The 10,754-nt window shown below is 42.5% G+C and overlaps 1 long non-coding RNA gene across 1 annotated transcript; it reads right to left on the reverse strand.

Annotated features, from left to right (window-relative positions):
- Window positions 1-9,122: 9,122 nt before the first annotated feature.
- LOC147751930 (uncharacterized) lies at window positions 9,123-10,070 on the reverse strand. The gene is made up of 2 exons (XR_015315505.1): window positions 9,815-10,070; window positions 9,123-9,653 (listed from the first exon to the last, which is right to left on the reverse strand). It is a non-coding gene; the product is annotated as an uncharacterized LOC147751930 (long non-coding RNA).
- Between the last annotated feature and the right edge of the window lie 684 nt (window positions 10,071-10,754).

The following is a 10,754-nucleotide window of genomic DNA, read 5'->3' on the forward strand; positions in this document are numbered from 1 at the left end:
CTCAGTGATCGGCGATCAGCGATCGACCTTCTCGAGCTGCTAGAGATTTGCCACTGACCACAAATTATAGACGTCCACCTACGCTCCTGCGTTTATTAGCGTCATCGCTGCATTGCCTGTCCCGCCTGTACCCCCGCTCCCTTCAAGCAGTCTTCTGTCATCAGAATCACAAGGGTAACACTGTCGATGACCTATCTGGCTGCCAGAGTGGATATATTATCAATAAGTATTTGATTTCCCGTCCTTGCGATTGGTTCGTTATATTCGCACGTAAATCCTTGATGCTGCAGCTCACAACGCCTCTACTGTGACCTGGTCGACCTGTCTCTGTCTAACGTTTGTTACAGCGAAATCCAGCTTCGTGCTGCCACTTTTGCTGTTGTGTTAACTACCTGACGGTTACCGCTGGGTCAACTACGATCCGTGACACCATCGCGATATTTAGGAGGATTACAGTTACTAATGCAATAGCTATTGCTGGGTGAGTTTACGTTGGCGATCGTGTTATCCTCAGCTAGCTATTTTCGCCCATGTCCTGCCATGACTATATAATGAAAAGAGCCGTCGCAGCAGCAACAGGCCTCGCACGTGTCCAGTGTAGCCCCGCGTACTAGTGCCTATATCGAGAACATATGCCTCGAACGCAACGGACGCGTGACAGCAGGGAGAATGAGCACATGTTGCTTCTTAGAGAGATTTAAGGTGGTAAATTAAGCAAAGTTCTCTTAGGTATGTTAAATTATAACAGTAAATAGTAGGAGGAAAGAAAAGGGCATCTTTGTCTATAAGTAGTAGCTTCAGACAAGAAAATTATAATGATAATGGCTAGTGCTCGGGGGACTTGATTGATAGGCTGAAAATTGGTTTTGTGGGAGCTTATTACAACCTCGTGCTATGATAGGGGTTGATGGTTTTACCAGCATCGTACGCAGTGTGGATCGAGCTAGCTCATTGGTTAGCAGCGTTATGTTAGCAAACCATTTGGTAAAAGTTGCGCAAAATTATCCTTGCTCATTACCTGAGATGATCTAAAACATCAACTTCAGTACGGGGACAGCTTGACACCGGCGATACTCGTTTAATCAACCCCGTTCTATAGTTTTAGGTGCGCGATGCTCGGTGCCAGGCGATACGTTGAAAGGCTGTGAGAAGACGAAATGCCCACTCAGTTCCTAAAACAGTCTTTGCCTTGACTAAATTCCCTAATTTGAAAAATCTTTTGATAGCCATATGTCTGTCGGTTATCTTCTTAGTGATAGAAATAATACTTTTAGATGACCCATATCGCAGTTGCAAGACGCTATTACTGAAGTTCGCCAAGCGGCCTTTCTAGACGAAAGGGCTCGCACTGTATGTGGCCTAAGTATCTCGTACTGTTTGGCAGCTTTTCGACTCAGCAAAAAGCCAAATAAGACAGACAAAAGCAATTCTTTTCTTCACTTAGAACCTTCATTCACTCTTTTAACGAACTCGGCGAAAAGTTCTGTTCTCTGGTCGAGGCAACTGTAACAGCAGCTGTCTAAATAAAAGTGAGTTATATACAGAGAAAGGTACCATACCTTTACCTATTCAAAGAAGTACGATATATCATCTAATGCTGAGCAGATCATCGACATAACGGCGTACATTCTCCTGATCGATGAAAACCACTAACTTTTTTGACCAATCACTTATTCCGTTTGAGTTCAAATGAGCACTTAAGCCAGGACTTAAAGGTTAAACGGTCTAGCGTCCCTACGCTATAGAGCTGAGCTCGGATTCACCGTTCGGCCATTGTCCTATGTCGTCCATGATAGTTTGCTTTTGAGCCTTCGAATTTAATATGTAATCGAAGAAAATCCGATTCCGAGCTTAGTGGGAAGATGAGCTACGATACTGTTATATCTTCACAGTGAAAGGAAATTTCGACATGGCGCACCATTTAGGCAAATAATATTGCTGACTCATACGTGACATTCCGTATGGTTACGTAAGAACAATGGCTCATGATTAACGTCAAAGAGTATTTCATATTGGAATTTTGCTCTAATGAAAAGGGCCGAAATAACTGTCTTCATTTATTGGATAGAACACAAATCACGGACGCGCCAATATTCTATTTAATAAATGATGTCTCTCAAACGTATAGCTAGACGTTCCTCAATTGAACGTCATGTAAACTTGTAGCATCTTGTGGAATCGTGATCTTTACGGTAATTGTCTTAGAAGACAGGTAGTAAAAATGGGCCACAAAGTAGATGACTCTTCACTGGCGTCCCGGGATATCTTCTCTCTGCTGTATGAGAACTGTTGCCGGATAAGTGCTATTGTTAAACGGATATTGTTGTAAAGATTAGAACAAGTTTTGATATAGTAGACAGGCCTATTTAGAAATGTGACTGACTCTAGGAAGAGGTACAAATTACCGCATTACTTCACAACGCTTATGACTAACATTGAGCGTCTACGATTAATTAGTCATACGCAGATCAGTTTTCGTTGAATAGGCCGTGATCGCGTTCTCTACGGTCGTATAAGCTGATAGGTATTTTGCAGGTTTCATCCAGTTAGTGACCGATCTAACCCGCCTAAATACAACAGTGGCTACGTGTTTCAGCATCAATTGAATGACAATGGCCTTAAATACAATATTTGGCATTTTGAGCTATTTTTTTTTTTGCCTTAACACTTCGTGTACTTCTCTGTAGTTTTGTTTTAAACCTTTCGACGTTTGGAAATCTCTATGTGGTATTGAAGTGGAAAAATTCATCTAGCAATGTTTTTCCTAGATTAAATAGCTATTACTTTTCTTTTTCTGTTTTTACTTCGATGATGTATACGACATAGGTTAGCCAATATCTAATTAAATCTAGACAGATGATTGCACCCGCTGATGGGGGGCGCGAAATCTTTTCCAGCTTTCCGTCCAGTTGGTCACATGTATTTGAAAAACATCGGCAGACCCTGATGTGATGTTATGGTGGTCCGACTAAAGCAGAACGTGCAAAATTCGAATTGTAATGCAAGCTGACCTCTCTTCTACAACGAAAAGCGTCTGCGCACCTTGGACAATTTGTACGATCGTGAAATATTAGCTCAGCTCAACCCTCTTTCCCGTGTGAAAAGGTTGCTAATGACGTGCACCCGTTAGCGTGCTGTCCTCGTCAGGATTTACCATACCCCCCCCCGCCATATTGCGATCGCTGCGCCTATTAACGAGTCAACCGGTTGTCACTAACCTGGTACTGCTCAACTTGGACTTATATGTCTGTCGAGGAGTAGGGTTTGGCCCGTCGTGTTATGCGCAGTTCAATTTTATCAAACACCCAAAGTTTATTGTGACCCTTTGTGAAAGTTTATTAAAGTTATTGTGACCCTTCGCTTGTTCCACACAATGTCATTTAGCGATTTCGCTATTTCCAGCGATATACCATTTTACACCGCTCAGCGATTTCCCTGTTCTCAACGGCATTCTCTTTTCCCTGCTCCAGCGACTTCGCCTTCGATACCGCCAGCGCAGTTCGGCGAGGTCAGTGTCGAATTCGAGCGAGTGCTGGACACCTCTCGTAATAGACGTTCTAGAAATATGACAAATAACATTGCCTATGCCAATGGCTCGAATCATGACCCATTAAGTGTGTCCGCCTCGGACACCCGTAATGTGCTACACATCGACGGCGTCGGTATAGCGTTTGTGAACGGCAGTCTGAGTAACACAGTTCACATTGTTCACACCCAAGATCCGATACGAAATACGAGGAAGTGCGAAAATAGTGAGCATTGCGAGACTCCCCGTTTCGTGTTCACCGATCGAATCCATACGTTGATCAACTTGACTCGTGAACTTCCTCGAATTGGCGTTGTATTAAGCGATGGTACGGTGCATTTGTTAGTTCGAATGCGGATGTTACCATGGATACTGGCCGACACCATTGAGCCGGAACTTCCACGGTTCGTTTCGGAATCGATGACCGTCAGCTACTCGTTTCCCCACAACTGTCTTCTTTGGCTGCTCCAGCGAGGGGATCAAAACAACAAACCGACTATCGGCGGTGGTCAACGAACAAAGCATAAGCTGTCATTTGAATTGTGGGTGTATCATATGAATTGGCCGGCGGAGGTGTTGACCAGGTCAAAGAAACGTCCAGACTACATGCTAGCACAGGGTCTGCCCGGGCCCGGTCGGGTCTTGGCCTTCTCGGACCATATTCTCGTGTTCTTTTACGGTGGTGTAATCTCCCTGCCGTATTCGAAGGTATTGTTCAATCCGGTTCCGACGTTAGAGGCTCTCAAGACGAAGATCATCCCAGAAATCGAGTTGTGGCAACCCGTCGACTGCCGTCCCACGCGTCTTCAGCTAAATGAGCTTCAGCTTCGATCGCCGTCCGGACTGGCACTTCGGGGCGTGTTCTACAATTTGCGGAAAGAGTACGGCATGGCCATATTTGGCGATGTATGTTTCAAGTACGCGCAGAGTACAACTGGTCTCAGTTGTATGCCAATGTTCCACTTGGCAAATGTACAGATTCCCATTGCCCCGCCACCTTCGCCCTTGAGATTCATCTACGACGAACAGGACAGTGAAACTCTCATTGTGCACGACGGCTCTTATCTGTGCCTTATGCATCGAAAAGCGCGTCGAAGAGGCAAGCGTAATTTGGAAGTGTTTTTCCGTGACATTCCGGGCGCACTCGAGCCCACAGATGGTATTGCGACAGCTCTGTTTCGACCGATGGTGGGTTCCGCACTTTTCGTTAAGGTGGTTAGATCTTACATGCTTAAAGGTCCGCTGGTCGGATAACGTGTACAATCAGCGTTGGGCAATGCCCAGTGCTTAGTACCGTACCACCGTAATCTTCTGAACCACAACTATCATTCAGCTAAGTTAATATCCGTTCATCGATCAGAATGCCTGCTACACTTCTCATAACTAGTGGCTCGTAATTAAGCTAAATATGTAAAGGAAGTTTTGAAGTAAACTTAAAATAACAACGACTTTGATCTGACTAGAACTATTTAACTTATACCCCTGTAGCAGGGACATAATTTTTTTTATAACGTTCACCCCACTGATTATGGAACGATTGTGTGTACGAACTATTCGAATTATACCGAGGCAGCAATCAACAAATCCTTTTTAATGTATTTCTCTGTCTCCATTAACCACAGTCGAGCAGAACCGTGTGAACAGAACGAAAGTAACTTTCGACTGTTAATTTTCCCGCTTATACCTCATTTCTTTGATTTTTTTACTAAATCAAATAATACCAATTTATTGACCATGTTGTCCGCTTCAAGACACTCCCGATAAGATGAAATAGCAACATTTATAGACATACATACATATATATATATATTTGTAACATCAATTTGTGCGATAAATCCTTGTATATAGATAATTCGAAATGGAGTAGGTTCATTTTACTGTATTTTTGTCAAGCAAATTAATCTTCTGTTTTATCTTATTTGTTAAATGTACGACAATTGAATAAACATTATTTAAAAAAAATGCTGAACGTGAAATGCTTTTAGCAAATAGGGCCCAGATCTTTTGGGTTTATTTACTGTGAAAATAGCTTAGTGGAACGGCACATCTACGCCACGGACTGCGGCTCTAGGCAATACCCACAAGTTGGTTTCGTAGAAAACTTTACACAATAAACTGCTAATAAAGATCCGCAACTACGTTACGCTTACGCTAGTTAAACTTAAAGTAACGTTTTGAATATATCGATTGTTCCGCCTATTGCCAGGCATGTTTGGCAACGTTTTACGAGTACTTCTCGAAAATACTGGACACAACTACTTCCTTGATCCAGTCTGGAGAACATAAGTAGACACTATAAAATAGATACCATTTAATTATTAGCAGGTGCCAAATCGGCTGGATCGATGTTTCCAATTGGCCGATTTTCACCATTGAAAAATTAAGTAGAACTTCATTTCATGCTGTTAGAAGTTATATCTAGGAGTTAGGTCACTTTCATGTACTGTACGTTTTTTTTTTGAGAGCGATCTTTTCATATGTAGCTATAGTCGTCCGTAACCGACAGCATCGTTGCTGACGCGAGGGCTCGACGATGATGCCTGTTACAGTTTCCGCGAGTCCGACAAAACCTAATTCTATACACATACAAAAGCTAGCCTCCTACAATACAAATCCTAGAAATCATTCAGTTGTAATCGAGGTTCCTCAGATTTATCAAATAGGTCCGCAGCCCTTCGTTCAGTACGCATGCTAAATTCAATAATTGTAACTTCTCATTGCAAACGCTGTACGTGAGCCTGCTACGGGTAATACACACACACACACACACTTTTCAGTGTGATCTAAACGTTGCTCCATGTTTCAGGCATTTTCCCTAAACTAATACTTAGTCCGGCGACGGAGAACTATCTCTTTTTTTTTTTTTTTTTTTTTTTCTCTGTTGAAATTGAATGCTTGTTGCATTTCTTATGACTGATATTATGTTGATCTGTGAAGAGAAACATCAGCACTATAAACACACAACCTTGCCGTTCTTATATATTTGCCCTTCCATATATATATATATACACTCCCGACTAGTAGAGATTTTGAAAGCCTTCAAACATGCTATTAACGTCATATTTTCTATATAATCATACGGGTTTCTTAGGATTACAAGGTGTTGGCTTTTTCACTTTGTTAATCAGATTGCTCATAAGATGCCTAAAGCGTGGGATATTATAATAACAACAACTCTATATTACGTAATTACGTCGACGCACCCTGCTGAGGAAATGCCAGCCACACCGCGAATATGACATCGGTACTGATAACAGCGTATTTAAACCAGTACCTGATGTAATACTCACAGTGGAGCCAGAAAGTTTCTCTGTAGCCTCGTCGAAAACATAAAAAGTTCAAGGTAATCTATTTTCGAAAATGTGCTCTGTCAACGAGCTTCGAATACGACGAAAATTGACGAACCGCGAATGAAGTGAACGTTCCTCCGACCGTTATCTTCATTGGCCTGCCAGCCGACCTCACTGGGGACCACAATAATTCGCGGTGCTATCTCGTAGCTAAAAAAAAAAAAAGCTCATGTACATTTGACGTTACGGATCGTAGCTGAAACAGCTTCATGACGTCTGTGTTCGGATCGCATTGTTTAAGACGATTCCCTGAGTAGCGTAATATCGTTTCATTGTAGAATCTAGCTTGATGAACGCAAAAATAACGTTACTAACCGAGTCATACCAGACTATAACGTGCGTCTCGTCAACGAAAGCACCAAAATGCATTTGGTCTAAGTCGTTCTGCGAAACTGGTTTGTTACATATAGGCAGAAATGTCTATTGCTACAGCGTTCTCCATTATGAGCAAACACACTCGTACGTCCTATAGTCGAGGTGGTCGATCGCTGAACACGGCTACCGGGAACTTTCTGTGACAGAATTATCAATACAATAAAACGTATCGCTTGCTGATGCCTAAATAACTAATTTCTTCATAGATGCCTATATCTAGCCCTTCTTCTTCTTCTGTAATATTATAGACCGCCCAATGTGAACGAAATAAAAACACATGCTTTGTCGGACAACTATTCAGCCACTCAAAGATTTATTAGGTGCGCCTTTGAATTGCAATGACAAAGTTCAAGTGACTGTTTATAAAAGCAGAAAATATAAAATATCGAGTTGAAAAGGCCTTCGGTATTCTACTCAGTTATTCGATGCAATTATATAATCGGAGCTCCTATCTTTAGGCGATGAACAAACGAATACAAGGTAGATTATTTGGCCCGAAAGCGTCTGATCATAAGTAAGGTAAATATAGCCAAAAATCAGAGAATAGGCTATTCAACGCTCCTGTTGCAGGCACCAGGACAAATATTCTTCTTGACCTGACGCAAATAACAATAGAAATACCAAATTATACTCTGTTCGGATTGATACGGTGCTATTGCCTTACCAGATTTACCGAAAAGAGATCCACGTCTGTGTTGAAATACGGTAACACTTGCTTTTTAGGCAACATCTAATGTCACGAATACCAAATGAGATCACGCAATATCATTCGTTAGTCCTTATGAGTGTTTACGTTTTCTTGTTCAACGCTCGCAATGGTTTTCCTCGAATATTAACTTATCTATTAGCATGTCCTGATGCGGGACTCAATAGCGACCTAGGTCTGATTTGTTTACCTCGTTGCCTGTTCAGCCTGACAGGCCGTAGCTGCTGACCGCCGTCAGAGTGTCTGCTGTCTTCGAATTTCACAAACGCCGGCTACACTGAGAATATGACATCGATACTGGTACTCAATATGAACCAGTACCTGATGTAATACTCACAGCGGAGGCGGCCGACTCAAAAGTCATAGAACACTAGTCACACAATAACGATCTGATAGTAACTAGTAGATTAGCCGAGACGAGATAACTTGTCAAAACGAATGGGTTATACGATGCATGAAGTTGGGGATTATCTACAGCTGGGAATTACTTGCTAGAACTTATGTTCACAGTTATTTTCGAAGCATTAACTGTCAGCGAACTTTTGAAATCAGCTCTAGTAGCAGCGTGTCTTGGGTGTTTCACCTACAGCGAAAGCGAAACAATTGACCTATATAGCGTTTTAAAAAAATCAGGCGAAAAAAATAAAGAAGTTATCTAATTCCTTAGGAGCAGTTTGTGCCTACGGATTTCTGCTTCATCGTTTAAGTGTGTGTGAAAAATGAGCTAGCAAAGAGGAACCAAAGCAATTCAGACAATGCGTTCAGGCTCCCCATTAAAGTACTCCGTAAACAAACCCAGTAGGTTTAGTAATCAAGACCACAACGGCAACTTAAGCGTGCTGCAACCACGGTTTTCTTCCAATGATCGAATTAATATATGAAATCAAAAATACAAGAAACACATTTTGTATCCCCCATATTTGTTTAACCCACATGCATTTTTCCCAGAGCAGTCAAGCGACTTTTACGACACAATATGCAATAAAAGGTAAGTAAAGAAAAACTGAATAAGCCCCAATAATTCACTCTGAGATCAAGAGCTATGGGAAGAAGGGAACAATCGAAGCGGACATGCATAAACTATAAACCACAAGCACACGCCGCTATACTCGAATGGTGGCTTCTAGGACAGGTCCTGGTATGAAAGAAGGAAGGAAGGAAGGAATGAAAGCAAAAAAGGCTATAACTGTATTGCAATGCAGGAAATCTAATGCGTGTCAAGAAAGGTCGTGGTAATGGGTGGTGAGTTTCGGCGATATCGTGATGTTGGCTGTGATGTCGTGCTGAGCGTGAGGAATGCGAACCCGAGGCAACTAACCTCAGCAGGCGTCTCCGGGACAATCCAGTTTTCCCAGAGATACCTATGAGATTAACTTCCCGGGATTAGTGGCGGTAGTAGAAGAAGACAGGTAGCACAATTTTCACGAATGCAACAATGCCAGACGACAGTGCGGGAAGTCTCGGGGAAGACGTCTTCATGACATCCAGACGTCCAAACGATATTGCGGTGCGACAATGTAGATTGAACTTCTACCGTTTCGGTCCATGGTGTTTCAAATAGTCCAGCCAGATCTGCTTAAAGGTCGATCAGCGGTTGACGGACGTGCACCTGCACTAGCTTTCAGGTCGGGGTGTCAAGGCTGTCTAGCGTTTGCTCGCGACAAATGAGATTATAAGGAAAGACGAGCGGCGCCACCTGTGGGAAAAGAAAATTGATTTTGAAATATCTAAAAGTTAGACCAGACTTAGTAGGAATCGAGTGGAGTTGTAAACAACAAAATTTTGTCTCAGATTGTAGTTCACCAAAAATCTCCTTAATCACAACCTATGTAATGTTACTGCATACGAAAAAAATACCATTGCCGTAGAGAAACTCGAAACTACTAAGCCAAGTAAGTTCTTGGCGGGTTCCCGTGAAGTTGTCACCTGAAAAGAGATGAAGATGGAGGGGGTAATCGTGTAACCGTAATGAGCGACCTATACAAAATAGAGCCAAGGGAACGATTGGGGGCACATATTTGCATCAACAAAAAGTACTCGTCATATATTTAGTAATGTAATAGTGGTTCAACTATTTTAAAGAAGGCGCCCAGACCCCGCGTTCGAGGCGTAACTGCTTTGAATCCGCCCAGTGCATATACATAAACAAGAAACATATTCGATAACCTGCTTTTGATCGCCTGTGATTGCAATATATCGTCATTCAATGGGGAACCAACAGCATTCTCTGTCGAGCCACTTATAACCTATGCTCAACTAGTGGCCAGCGATTTCGCGCGTAATTTATTCAACACCCCTTTGTTGTATAATACTATGTAATTTGGATGACTTGTTCAAGGTACTCAGACAATCGCCTCGCTATTAGCTAACTGTGTGTTATGCGTTTCTCAGGGGCACTGACCTAAAGCTAGAAGGCCATTAATCCCGGTGTCTCCGTTCAGGCGTCCTGGTACGCTCCCATAACATACTCATACGAATATATTTGATAGCTGTGCCGCCACCATACCGTCTTTATGTCTAAGGTAACAAAAGCATTTATCTGCTTGAGATTATTGTATATCAGCACCGGTAGTAGCAATGGCGTCACTTCTAGGGTTAGTTTACTATTTCTAGTTTGTCTAGTTGCCACCGCAGCGAAACAGCAGCACTAGCAGCGATGCCAGGGAACAGAGCTGGCATGTTGCGTGCATATGATAGAGACTATTGTGAAACGAATGCCATTGGGTGATGCCACGAAAGCGTCACGAGTTTCCACGAGTTGTTCTAACAGACGCTGCTGGCTCGGTCGGTCGAAGAG

The sequence above is a fragment of the Varroa jacobsoni genome, unplaced genomic scaffold (genome assembly GCF_002532875.2).
Source record: "Varroa jacobsoni isolate VJ856 unplaced genomic scaffold, vjacob_1.0 contig01150, whole genome shotgun sequence".
Classification (NCBI taxonomy): domain Eukaryota; kingdom Metazoa; phylum Arthropoda; class Arachnida; order Mesostigmata; family Varroidae; genus Varroa; species Varroa jacobsoni.